This window comes from Anabrus simplex, chromosome 1 (genome assembly GCF_040414725.1).
Source record: "Anabrus simplex isolate iqAnaSimp1 chromosome 1, ASM4041472v1, whole genome shotgun sequence".
Lineage (NCBI taxonomy): Eukaryota > Metazoa > Arthropoda > Insecta > Orthoptera > Tettigoniidae > Anabrus > Anabrus simplex.
The window spans coordinates 233,153,934-233,167,143 of NC_090265.1; the positions used below are offsets into that span (position 1 = coordinate 233,153,934).

The following is a 13,210-nucleotide window of genomic DNA, read 5'->3' on the forward strand; positions in this document are numbered from 1 at the left end:
CGGCCGAAAATTGGGCTTAATCTACATTAGCACCGACCTCATGTAATTGAGAAAAGGGAAACAATAATAATAATAAGAAGAAGAAGAAGAAGAAGAAGAAGGGGAATCTTACTGAATTTATTTTATCGCTTTAACTTGAAAAACGCAGAAGACCAGATATTCGCGTATTTATTAATATAATTCTGCTACACGATCCAATTCAATTGGTTCGTTCGTTCGTAATCTGTTTACCATCCAGGGTCGGTTTTCCCCTCGGACTCAGCGAGGGATCCCACCTCTACCGCCTCAAGGGCAGTGTCCTGGAGCTTCAGACTCTGGGTCGGGGATACAACTTGGGAGGATGACTAGTACCTTGCCCAGGCGGCCTCACCTGCTATACTGAAGAGGGGCCTTGTGGGGGGATGGGAAGTTTGGAAGGGATAGACAAGGAAGAGGGAAGGAAGCGGCCGTGGCCTGAAGTTTAGGTACCATCCCGGCATTTGCCTGGAGGAGAAGTGGGAAACCCCGGAGATCCACTTCCAGGATGGCTGAGGAGGGAATCGAACCCCCCTCTACTCAGTTGCCCTCCCGCGGCTGAGTGGACCCCGTTTCAGCCCTCGTACCACTTTTCAGAGGCGGGAATTGAACCCGGGCCTATGGCGATGGCAGCTAATAACACTAACCACTACACCACAGAGACGGACCAATTCAATTGTTAATATGCATTTATTGTTATTTTTCTCTAAAATCATTGTGATATTTACGTGCAACGACGGGCACGGATACCTCTCTATAGTAAATGAAGCTCTTCGGAAATACGGCCGTTGTTACAAAATTTTAAACTAAGCAGATATTTATCCAGTAATGTGAAACTTTAGAGTGGGTCAATAAGGAGGACCTTGCTTCTCCAAGGATACTGTTATACCATGTAATTATACTTAAAATACTCAAGTTAATAGCCAATTACCCGCCATGAGGCAGGATGAATGACTGAAAGTGACGCGGCGACCACTAACTGGTGTGCACAGAAGTAATTAAATGTGATTAACGAACAGTAATTTCACGAGCATGGGATAAGAGGTCACTTCGTCTTTGCGGTCGTGCTTATATTGTGCACTGACGGATCTGATAATTCGAGAATCTAGGATCTATTTAGTCTTTATTTTCAGTTGTTAGTGTTACCGTGTTTTTCTGGATCACAGAGGTGAAAGAAGGTGCGGGCATGACTGGGTCTATCTACGACAATCGAAAGATTAATTAAAAGCTTTAAAATCAGAGTTTTATTTCTTTTGACTGTTTTTTTGTTTTTTCATAAGCTAAATTTTAACAATACAAGTCGCTCAGCGACGAAACAAAATTTCTGGTACAGAACTAGCGCGTTAGCTTAGATACAAGATAGGATAAATCACAAAGATCAACAAAGTTGATATTGAATTTTTCACGACCGCATTGTAATCGAAACAGACTCTCAACCTATTAGGTCGTGTTACGTACATTTAGTACCTGTTGAAGAGATGTTAAGTACAGAACAAAAATGGCCAACGAGACACCAGTGGGATCCGAACCCACAACCTCCCGATTTCGTGTCGGTTGCTCTACCAATTGAGCTATGGCGGCCTAGGCCATCTTTGTTCTGTTGGAAAGAATCTAAGCTACAGGTTTGGCACTGCGGCTAGCACACTGTAGAGTGCGCTTAAGTTGCCCGTTGAGAGTCTGTTTCGATCAACAAAATTGCCAATTAACAATACGAGCTTAAAGCTCCGAATTTTACAAACGTTACTTGAGCACTATGGCTCTATCCACTCAATAGTCAAGGAGACAGGTCTCCCAGTTTCATTTACAGAGTATACTAACACCACTACAAGAATAGAGCTTCTATGCTCTATGAATTTATCTAGGAGACTGCACTCCGAACCGTATCCCTTTCAGACCTGAAAGAAAACTGGAGGTGTGAATTTTTGCTTGTACGTCAAGAACTTACTAAAATGCTCCTCAATACACATATTGATAGTTTATTTTACAAAATAAAAACTAACATCCAAAAAACAGGACCCACACAATTGTGCGTATCAAAATTCAAAACCTCGTTGTATCACGTACGATGGTGTAGCTTCAAAATTTACGTTCACTAACCAAAGTACACACTTCATTGAATATATTCCGGTATTCAGTAAAGCTTCTAGATTAATATAAACGCAGTAAATAAATGCTTACTTTCGGCACTACTGCTTCCTGCCATCTCGCCGATCAACTGTGCTTTTTAAACTCTTCTTCCTTCGCCCTGGCGGTCAAGCGCATACTAAAATCAATTGAAATACACGCCACGTGTCCTGCACAATCACTGCAGTCCGGTGTAGCGCCGAAAAAACATCAAATACGGTCAGGGATAACTAAAATACGAACCCGCACAATTGTGCGTACTCGGTCTGAAAGGGGTATACCCTTACTGCCTCCTCAAGGCAACCTTCTTCTTTTACATTTACAACCAGAGCATCTTTGCTTACTAAAATTTACACTTTCCAAGGCCTCTCGAGGCACAACCTACATTTTACAACTCTCAACAGTCTAACCTCTTAACGTAAATGATTGAATTGTGGCAGAAACAAAACACAGGTTAAAGTTACTGGCCCAAAAATCCAAATGATGCGAAGGCGGACACTTGCACTCCTTGAAACTTGTACTTAAAAGATAAAACCCTATTTGGCCTTCGGGCCCGAAGTTAGAGAGGCTAAGCCTATACTGGTGAGGTGACTAGATGGAGAACATTTAAGTTATAAAAGCTACAGATAGAAAACGCTTACAAAAACATAGTCACCTCAAATTCAAGTTGCTTGGGAACTCGAAAGGGTGTCACACTCTCTATTCCTGAATATCGGCTAAGTTTCTAGGCTACTTTTGAGATTTACACTAGAAGATTATATTTACATTATTAAAGATTGTAAATCTTCCCCTCCAACTAGCTTTCAGAGGCTACTGCCATTACCTTAATAAGTTGGAAAACTCGATGAAGGCCGAGACACCGCCGCCTCCTCTATTAGCACACACTCAGTAAATTGGACGATCAATAAGACAAGGTAGCTCGAAAAGGTACCAGCTTTTATACCCGAGAGGAAGGTTCCAGAGAGCTCTGGGCTAAGGCCCGACACATCCCCAATTTTTATTGGATGATCAAATAGGTAGAATATCAAAATTATTGGTGGAACAATACACATACAAAATTTCGTATTGGTCACTTTTGAAGTTGGCGGAAAGAGATCGAAGTGTTGACAACTTTAACACACCAAAAAACAAAGAACAATCAACTCAGTGTAGTAAACCTTAAAATTATAAGTTACTTTAGGATTTTAATCGTTCCTCTTCACACTAGAGGGCATAGCATATGTTTTTGGTAGGGACATCTGTGAGGAAAAGTCCAAATTTTTTGCACTAGTTGTTACAAGTTTATATTGGGCATTCTTTCAGGCGCTTCATTTGAAAGAACGGGGCGGGTGGAGCTCGTGGTACTGTTAGTAAAAGGCTAATACGGCGATGTCCCTTGCTCAAAAGTGCTTGATTTCAGGTGTTTCTTGGTGGTGATTAAAGTCTCGAAGCAGCTTAGTGACGGGAATAGTAGCCTTCAGGCTAACCGAGTAGGGTAGGCTTCGGCTGTACTGCGGGCCACCTTTTGAACAGACCAAAGCGGAATTAATGGTATTGCCTCGTCACACTCGCCTTGGTTGCCAAATGAACCGGCACAGATTGAAAGCTGTACACCAACACTATAACACAGCACAGCTCACCGGTTTTAACTTGAGCACATTTGAAGGAATGAATGCATTAACGTATTAGTGGAGTCCCATACCGCCACTGCTGTTTTAGACGTCATATGATAGCAACTGCACCCACGTGGTCAAGATATCTATTGATTAAGTATGGCAGCTTCGCATTGGATACACCGTTGCCGTAACTCGTGCTGACAGAAGACATGAAACGCGAACCCCCTTGCTCCTCTCCTGCCTTGTGGCAACACAGTAGGCGCAGTCCCTCTCACTCGCGTCTTCTCCTGGCCAACACCCTCTCTTCCGTTTTAGTCTGCTCAAAAGATGGCCCGGAGAATAGTTTTACTATACTTGCAGCTCTATATTCGGGATGTTGAGAGGGTGACCCCCCACCACTGGCTGTCCTGCGAGTAGTTTTCCGCGGTTTTCCATCCTCCTGTGCTAAGATAAATGCCGAGAAGGTTTCTGCTTTAGGCCACTGCCGCACCCACCTCATCTTCTCCGCAAATCACATTATCGATACAAATACCCCTGGCCTGAAGGACGGCGTTACCATCTAGGTGGCCTGTCATAACCAGAATGGGTATGGAATGAAAATTTTAATTCATCCCCCTCCTCCCCACACACACACTTCAGACGTTCACAGGAAGCTGCTAGTGTCAAGTTCGGTGAGGGAGAAATAGCTGCAATATCTGAGAAGAAACTACTAAAATCTGATTCACTACACTCATGTTCCGATCGTCAACCATTCTAATAATAGTGGCTTTGGTCTCGAACCCATCTTCTGTATTTGGTCTCGAAACAATCTGCTGTAGGTGACGAAACAGAACATGTCCACGGTATCTCCTGTCCGTCGTAAGGGGAAACTAAAAGGGGGATCCCAGGGACTCTGCACTTATGATAGTGGGCTGGTAACCACATGGCCCCTGGCCCTTAAAATCATAATCCACCACCCCCCAGACTATTGAGGGAAGTAGCAGCCCTCGTAATTTTTCATGAAACTGTTCGTGCTGCAGTACCTGTGAATAAACGGCAGTAAACTGATCCTTGAGACCCACTTCTCGGCTGTCAACCTATTCGATCCGACAGTGGTTTAAAATCGAAAATGGGCCTTCAAATCACAGACAAATGTTTGTGTGGAGATGGGGAAACAGGAGTTACGGTATCAATCAGTTCACTTTCACACAACACGTTATAGGCACTAAACTGTCTGAAGCTGCTTGGCCAAGCTGAAAAGTGATGATGATGTGATGGTGATGGTGGTGGTGGTGACAATTCTTTGCAGAGGAAGTACAACTGGCAACCATCCCCTCTTAATAATAATAATAATAATAATAATAATAATAATAATAATAATAATAATAATAATAATAATAATAATAATAATAATAATAATAATAATAATAAAAGTCAGGGTTGGCCGAAAAATCAAAAGAAATTGCCTGGGTTTCACCGGCAATTTAACATTACTAGCAGTTGGCATAAAAGAAGCAAAAACCCAGATATCAGAACTTCAAAAGATTGCAAATAAAATTGGCCTCAAAATATAATTTGAAAAACGTAAATTATGCCCCCAAAACCAACACAACTAAAGGAAATTACCATAAATGGTAATAAAATCAAAATAGTAACTCAATTTAAATATCTTGGTGAAGTAATAATACATAACCTAAATGAAAAAATCTGAATCCAAACAAGAATAAATAGATTAGCTAAAGCACAAAAAATTAACTTGGAACATCTACAAAATAAAATGTCTGTCAATAAATGCAAAAATAAAACACAACAACACAGCTATAAAACCGCAAGCTACATGCTAAATGCTAAATGCTGCTGACCTGCTGAGAGAGATAGCAAGTGTACTGCCGGAGCGTGTGTTATGCTGGTGGAAAGAGGATAGGAAATTGAGTTGTGAAAATAAGTAGAATGGGATATTCTCTTTTAATACTCGAAAGATTAATACCGCCTCGTGGAGGTTTCTATATTGTTCAAATTTTAGAAGGGAAAGTTGTCGATAATAAAGGGTAACATGAACATCATATCGTAAGGAAAATATAAATCTAATACATGAGTTCATAGCACGTTGTAATCGGTTTAGTTGTTCTCTCGTGGCATCAATTAGTACTACGTCACAGTAGGAAAATATAGGGAGGTTAAGAGTATTTATAAGCCTAATTCTCATGTTTAGTGGCAGCATATTTTGATGATATTTTAGTGGATGAAGGGACGCATACACTTTTCTACAGATATTTGTAATGTGCTCTCCCCAGTTAAGATTCTCGTTTATAATTACACCAAGATTTCTTACCGAGTTTTCGTACGGAATAATTTTACCAGATAAAGTTAGTGGAGTAATGTTTTTGTTTTTTGCCGCACTGATTTTCTGCCCAACAATAATAGCTTTAGATTTTGATGGATTAATTAAAATACAGTTTTCATGAGCGTATGCACAGATATTATTTAAGTCAGAGTTAATACAACCTATTGCTTGATTGATGTCTGAAATTTTGGAATGATAATAGATCTGTAGATCGTCAGCATACAAGTGGTATTTACAGTGTCTTAGCCGTGTCGATATATCGTTAATATAGATAACAAAGAGAAGTGGTCCAAGTACAGAGCCTTGTGGTACTCCTGAGTATTTCATTACCCATTAGGATGACCTATTCTGAATAATTACGCGTTGTTTTCGTTCCGTAAGAGATGAGAGAAAGAATTCTAGAGCTGTCTGTCCAAGGTGAAGCGATTTCAATTTAGCAACCAGTACATCTATATTTACTGTGTCAAAAGCGCTGCTAAAATCAAGAAGTGTAAGTAACGTCACCTGCCTTTCGTCCATACCGCGTCTCATGTCGTCTGTAACTTTCAGCAGGACAGTGGCCGTACTGTGTCCCTTTTTGAAACCCGATTGTAAAGGGTCAAGTAGTTTGTATTTATTTAAATAGTCGGTTAATTGCACGTGTACTATGCGTTCAAGAGGCTTGGAGAGAGATGAAAGTATGCAAACAGATCGATAATCTGTTATAAGTACAGGTGAGGAAGTTTTGGGAACAGGATTTTTAATGGCATTTTTCCACATTTTTGGAAAGAGGCCACTTGTGAAGCACGTGTTGTATATATGAGTAATGGCGGGAAGAATAATGTCAATGATGTGTTGTATTATGAGTATGGGTATTTCATCAGGTCCTACAGCAGATGATGTGATTGATAATACCTCGCGTTTCACGTCAATCTCTGTGACTTCGCGAAATTCAAAGAATGGCCTATTTGGTGGTGGCTGATTCAGAAGAGATTTTATAGTCTGTGATATTGTGTGTATTTCCGGTTTAATTTTTATTTCAGAAAAATGAGCATTCAATCTTTCCAGAGAGATGTCTGGATTACATGGCTGGGGCAAAGCTTTCCCAATTCCAATGGAACGAAGTTGTTTCCAAGTGTTTGACACATTTAAATTTCCAGCCAGGTGATTGTAAAAAGAAAATTTCTTATTTCGAATTATTACTTTAATTCTATTCCGAAGTGTCCGATACTGTTCAAGCGCACTGGAAGAGTGTGTGCGTCTGTAGAGCCGGTGTAACGCGTCACGGTGAGACATCGTTTGTTTAATGTAATCGGTCAGCCATGGAGAAGGAGGTCGGGAGACTTTGGCCGTACGCTTAGGTGCATGTTTATCAAGGAGACCAAGTATAAGTGAACTTAAAGTTTCAACTTTCTTATCGATACCGTTTATATATTTTTACGTTTACTCTAGGTCCGTTAGATGGCAGACAGAGTAAACCGGATCTCTCTTGGGCGTCTATGGCTGAGATTTAATTAATTTTGTCGGGTAAATACCAAATGTTTCACCAGACATCGTACGACATGGAGTGTCGAATGGACTTTTTTCCGCCCTTCAAAAATCCGACTACCTCTGCCGGGTTTGAACCCGCTATCTTGGGATCCGGAGGCCGACACTCTACCACGGATCCACAGAGGCAGCGGGTGAAAGAAAGAATATCAGAAGTTTTCGGTAAGTTCCGCTAATCTTCCCCTGTGCTGCTACCATCACGCTCGTCGAGATACGAACTACGTCCTTCATAATGAGAGGTGGTTATGTCATAGAGCTTCCGGGAAGTTGTCACAATAATTATACTTATTAACTTAAAAGTTAGAATAACCCGCAGCTAGAGGTCTCGCACAGCTGCGTACACTTGTCACCGCCAGTGACGGCGGGAAATGATGTCACATTCGTCGGACATGAGCTCGCCCTAATTTAAATACGAGAGTGACTGCACCACCACATATCGCCAGTGGTCCACCCACAACCCAGTGGTATAATGTGGATAATAAATGTTCTGCGTTAGTAAAGATTTAATTCTATGGAGTAATTGAGCTTAAAAGTTTTGCTTTCTAATATATTGACTAACGATATTTATGATGTTTGAAAGTTCTGTGCTGAGGAAAAATTTTTCACCACAGTAATCGCATAACGAAGACTGTAGTAGCAGTACTCGAGCTCTTCGCTGCACGAACATACCGCAATGTGTTTAAAAACAAAATGACACTAAAATGGAATGAGATAGTAGGTTCGAACCCCACTGTCGGCAGCCCTGAAGATGGTTTTCCGTGGTTTCCCATTTTCACACCAGGCAAATGCTGAGGCTGTACCTTAATTAAGGCCACGGACGCTTCCTTCCCATTCCTAGGCCTTTCCCATCCCATCGTCGCCATAATACCTAGCTGTCTCGGTGCGACGTAAAGCAAATAGCAAAAAAAATAAAGTAATGAAATGAAATGGCGTATGGCTTTTAGTGCCGGGAGTGTCCGAAGACAAGTTCGGTTCGCCAGATGCAGGTCTTTTGATTTGACGTCCGTAGGCAGCCTGCGCGTCGTAAAGAGGATGAAATGATGATGAAGATGACACATACGCCCAGCCCCCGTGCCAGCGAAATTAACCAATGGTTAAAATTCCCGGCCGCAGGGTTTCGAGGGTATCTCAGACTTACTTACTAGAAATAAAAGAAGTATTATGTGGACAATAACGTGTTCAGTAGAACGTGATACGCTTGGAATGTGAGTAATAACTCTGTGTACAAGGGTATGTGATGTGAGAAATTTACTTCAAAGTAGTTACTTAATTGTAAAGTGTTTTCTCTGTTCCTTTCGTTCCATTCGTTTCATTCCTTCATCATTCACTTTTCTCGTTTCAACTCTTTCTTTTTCCGAAACCTAATAACATCTTTCTTTTCCATTATTAAATTTATTGTTCTATACAAGTCACCACGACCTATTCACAACGACAGTTAACTTCTAAATGGGCGCGCGAGTCATCACAGAGCCATCTTATAACAGGGTATGCGCATGACGTCACATATTTAGCTCAAATTTTGCCTTACTTTGAAGCGCTGTTTCATTAAAACTTCGTTTCAGTTTCCCTCTTTTTTTTTTTTTTTTTTTTTTAAGCAACAAGTAGCCTTCTCTTTTTTCTGCCAATTGAGACATTAAACACAATCATAAGTTAAATACTGTCGGAGATTTTCGCGTCCTACCCAAACACCTAAAAGCATCTTAACATTTGTATTTCAGTGTACACCTTTATTGATGAACGTAAGTATAGGCTACGTTAAGGGAGGCTGGGACTGAGTTTTTGGTGAAAAAGAAAAAATTATCGGTTTTTTCAATTTGTGCATATTATTGTACGCCGGACGCCTGCGGATCATTTGGCGGTGGTATTTTTCGGTTTCCGTCATTTTTAAAGTACTAGCGTGACAATTAAATGTCCGGTTGAGTCTCCATCCACTAGCTTTTACTTACGAAAATGTGGTTTTTTTCATATATACATTTTCAGGTATTTAAAATGTTCCAGCTGAACCAATTTGGTTTCAAATTCCATGAGAATTTCATGGGATGTTAACATCTGTATTGTCTTGATATTAACGGAAGGAATTTTTTATAATGTTGATACTTTAAAAGACAGTAGCCTTCAAAAGGGTACTTTTTTAGCATAATTTGAGAAAAACATAAACAGATAAAACACATTTTCTCCTCACATTCATGGACTACATATGCAGACTTTCTCTCTGCTAAAATTCTTTCCATACCTTGAAGTGCCTGTACACCAGTTTTCAATGTGATATTTGAAGTAACTGTTCAGCTGGAGCATTTTTTATGCTTATTGATTTTTTTTAAATGTTAAATTATTAGTGTTAATTTCTCAGAAAGTTATATTGCTATTTTCTTCAAAATTGGTATATGGCCTTATTTCACCATTAGGAGACCACAAACCAAATTTCATTCAATTATATCAATAATTACCTTTTCTTACTTCAGTCCTAATTTCCCTTAAAATAGAACTTCAACGGTGTAATTGAACATATTACCAATGAAATGGGCCGTATTAAAACACTAACGATATTTACCCAGTATTCACGAAATATCAGGCGTACGCTAGTCTATGTTTATTGTCACAATGAAATGACACAAGTATAAAGGACTTTCTTCAGCTTATCCCAGTTATTTCTGGGTCGCCAGAACAAACCCATGTTCATTTTGGTTTTGACCGAGGATTTCAGGCCAGATAATCTTCCTGACACAGCATGAATTTTTGGCATGAAAATCTCAACCCAGGAACGACCTAGTGGGAAGCCAGCTGCTAAACCACTGAGCTAATCACGCCCCTCCTCCCCCACCCCTCAAACAACATATGCATTTTGAAACATTTTATTTATAATAATTTATCATGCAACATTATTAACCCCCTTTAACCAAGTATAAACTACCAATTATTATTTATTTATTTATTTATTTATTTATTTATTTATTTATTTATTTATTTATTTATTTATTTATTTATTTATTTATTTATTTATTTATTTATTTATTTATTTATTTATTCATTCATTTACCGAGCTCGATAGCTGCAGTCGCTTAAGTGCGGCCAGTATCCAATATTCGAGAGATCGTGGATTCGAGCCCCACTGTGGGCAGCCCTAAAGATGGTTTTCCGTGGTTTCCCATTTTCACACCAGGCAAATGCTGGGGCTGTACCTTAATTAAGGCCACGGCCGCTTCCTTCCCACTCCTAGCCCCTCACTGCCTCATCGTCGCCATAAGACCTATCTGTGTCGGCGCGACGTAAAGCAAATAAAAATTTATTTATTTATTTATTTATTTATTTATTTATTTATTTATTTATTTATTTATTTATTTATTTATTTATTTATTTATTTATTTATTTATTTATTTTTATTTATTTTCCTTAAATTGTACGTGTACAATTTAGGGGTGGCAGATGGAGAAAGTTCAGGCCCCACATACACCGAAGTGACTCCATCCCCACATGTATGTGTACATAAATTCTACATAATATTTACATATTATGTAGATAACTTTGAATTTACATATTTACACTCCAAACACTGTACTTTTAGAATAATAATTATCTTAATTTATTCTATACATATTAGAGTAAGCAGACCCAGTCATTTATACCCTCACTCATACCCCTGTATACACGCTCATTCATAACCACTCCCATACGCGCACGCATACATATTCGCCCACATTCAACTGTACTTGAGCACATCTTTCTTGCAATTTTAATTTATACAATTTATATACATCACATATGGGTTTCTATTTACATGTATATTTTCTTTACTGCGTGCAGGAAGTGAGGAAGAGGAAGCAGTTTTACTTCAGATGGTAGAAGATTCCAGATACGAGCAGACCGTACGTAAAATCAATTTAAATATGACGTTCTGGCGAGTGGGAGGACAAGAGTAACTCCTTGGCCTCCCTTAACCAATGGATTAAACCCAAACGTCATTGGTTTATCAATATCAAATAACTATTTAAAATTCGTTATTATTATTATTATTATTATTATTATTATTATTATTATTATTATTATTATTATTATTATTATTATTAACTCCGCCATGCCGGTTGCAAGTCCGGGGCCTCATCTCGCAAGTAATGAGGAAGGAGGAGCAGGAGGAGTATAAACCTCGTTAAAAAACCAGGGTCCATCTGGCTCCGGATGGTAGCACCCTGTTATAGGGCCCCTACCTAGGGTTACAGGTGAAGAGGACCAATGGTTTGAAGGGTGGATGTGGATATGTCCCAACAGCTGGAAAGGCGGAGGAGTCTCTCTTCCTGGTAGTGGAAGCAGCACTATCACTATCAGCACAGTGAAGGACTAAAGGTGTCTACTGGACTGTTGCTGAAAATTTACTGGCATGGTCAAGAAGACTTGAATGGCAGTAAAACTGCGATGTGGAAGGCAACGGGAAACCACCACATTATTTTTCCTAGTATAGCAACCATGGATAGTACGAATTGTAACTTAGATACTACTGATTATGGTACTCGGACGCCAAGATCCGGTAGGGAAGTAACTGAGGTATCCCAGGTCGTCAGCAAGCGAAAACCTCAGAAGTTTGGAGAAAGGATTAAAATAGGGACATGGAATACAAGAACAATGCTAAAAATAGGAAGACTAGAAGAACTCAAACGAATTATGGATGAAAACAAAATAGATATCATAGGATTATGTGAAACTAGATGGCCTGACAAAGGTGATTTCCACAGTGACCCATTCAGAATTGTGTACAGTGGAAATGAAAATGGTGGACAATATGGAGTAGCTGTAATATTAGGAAAGAAGTGGGCAAACAACGTACTAAACACATATCATGTTGATGATAGAATAATGATGGTGAAAATAGCTGCCAAACCAACAGATATGGTAATAATACAGGTATACTTCCCTACTACTGGACATGACGACGATGAAGTTGAGGAAATGTATCATAAAATAGAAGATATAATTAAACTAAACAAAGACAAAGATAACATAATCATAATGGGAGACTTCAATGCTGTGGTTGGCAGCAATATTACTAGAAAAGTTGCTGGCAGATTCGGTCTAGGACGAACAAATGATAGAGGAGAACGTATGATGGACTTCTGTGAAGAACAGGACATGATCATAATGAACACTGTATTTGACATGCCTAATAGAAGACGTTACACATGGAAGGATTTCGGAGATAATAACAGATACCAAATTGACTACATTCTAGTTAAGAGAAGGTATAGAAATCAGGTAACTTCATGCCATAGCTGTCCTGGCTTAGGCATCGACAGCGACCATGTCCCAGTATTAGCAAAATATCTAATTAGGCTGAAGAAGTTTAGGAAACCAAGAATCAAGAAATGGAATCTAGAAAAGTTAAATGATCCATTAACACAAGTAGCATTAGAAGAAAAGACAGATACGATCATGTACAACAACTGCAACGAAACAGATTGGGACGCTGTCAAAGCTTCACTTACAACGGCAGCAGATGAAGTGCTAGGAAAAAAGACGCTTGAACCCAGGAAGAACTGGATGACCGAAGAAATACTAAATCTCATTCAGGAAAGAAACAAAGAACATCGGAAAAATACCCCAGTAGGAATGATAAACTATAAGAAACTAAAAAACTTAG

The 13,210-nt window shown here is 39.5% G+C and overlaps 1 protein-coding gene across 2 annotated transcripts in view; it reads left to right on the forward strand.

Annotated features, from left to right (window-relative positions):
• Positions 1–13,210, forward strand: part of LOC136864356 (octopamine receptor beta-2R) — a 1,721,356-nt gene that overhangs the window by 416,895 nt on the left and 1,291,251 nt on the right. For both annotated transcript variants that reach the window (XM_068231021.1, XM_068231020.1), the window contains one exon: positions 11,386–11,447. The gene's annotated coding sequence lies outside the window, so the exon portion shown is untranslated. Of the gene's footprint in view, positions 1–11,385; positions 11,448–13,210 lie in introns of those variants that run through there.